At 31.8% G+C, this 1,152-nt stretch overlaps 1 pseudogene; it reads right to left on the reverse strand.

The window, feature by feature from the left end:
- Positions 1 to 709: 709 nt before the first annotated feature.
- LOC110025913 overlaps positions 710 to 1,152 on the reverse strand; it is a 5,252-nt pseudogene continuing 4,809 nt past the window's right edge.

Genomic DNA, 1,152 nt, shown 5'->3' on the forward strand with positions numbered 1-1,152 from the left:
TACCACAATTTTAACTTTTAAAAAACAAAGTAAACATTTCAAACCTAAGGGGTATGTATGTAAGAATTAAAGTTTGGGTGTTAGATATGTAAATACATATGATTCGAGGGGTATGTACGTAAATGCCGCTTTGATAAAAAAAGAACTCCAAGCATGATACTCTGACAAATTATGCTATTCCGTTTCACAGTACAATGTCATAGCTTCATTCATCATTCATGACTTCCACTGACTTCCACTCGAGAAAAAAATTGTTCCATTTTTGTTTTTATCGGAAGGATGAGTGCAGATGTAATCCCTGAGAGTAGAATCATCAATAACCTGCAGATAGACATGGCCAGTAAAATCACAACATATTTAGTACCAAGTATTTCAAGGATATATTGATAAGTTTCCTAAAATCATACACTTGTCAAGACACATTAGATGCACAATTAAATAATCACACTTTAAGTAAATTAAAAATAAAATAAATTGAATAAATCATCTCTCTATAATAGAAGCATAAAATGTTTTTATTGATTTAATTCTCATAGCAAACTTAGAGCAACATTTAAAAATTTGTAACTAGTACCTATTCATTAGCAAAATCCCTCCCATAAAAGGTAAAATATGAGAATATTACTTACTGCTGATTTTTACTGCTGATTTTTAATTAGTTAACCTCCAAATTGATGGGCTCGTGCAACTGAAGATGCAATCATAGCAGTCACTCGTATCCTGCAGATGAAAACATTAAACTCACAACACCTTTCCGATTCAAATTATTTACCATTTGTGATGAATACAGCGTAAGACAAAAAAAAAGAGAGAAAAAAATTTGCAATCACCTTTTGTAAACATCAACACATTCATCAGTTTCATCCACAATCTCATCCTACACAACAAATACATCCGTGATCAACAGAATAACAATAAATAATTCACATTAAACATAGATTCTTCTCCAACGAAACCATGCCAAACACAAGCAAGAATGCGACAAAACCCCGAACATTCCAAGTATTGACAATCCGAATATAGTCGAACAAATTCCAATATTCATTTATGCAAGGCGAGGCCACAAAAAATATCGAACAAGTACTAACATACAAGCTAGAATCATACCAACTCATGAAAGTTTGAATGATTATGGTTTAATAAAGGCAATTG

Source organism: Phalaenopsis equestris, unplaced genomic scaffold (genome assembly GCF_001263595.1).
Source record: "Phalaenopsis equestris unplaced genomic scaffold, ASM126359v1 Scaffold000342, whole genome shotgun sequence".
NCBI lineage: Eukaryota > Viridiplantae > Streptophyta > Magnoliopsida > Asparagales > Orchidaceae > Phalaenopsis > Phalaenopsis equestris.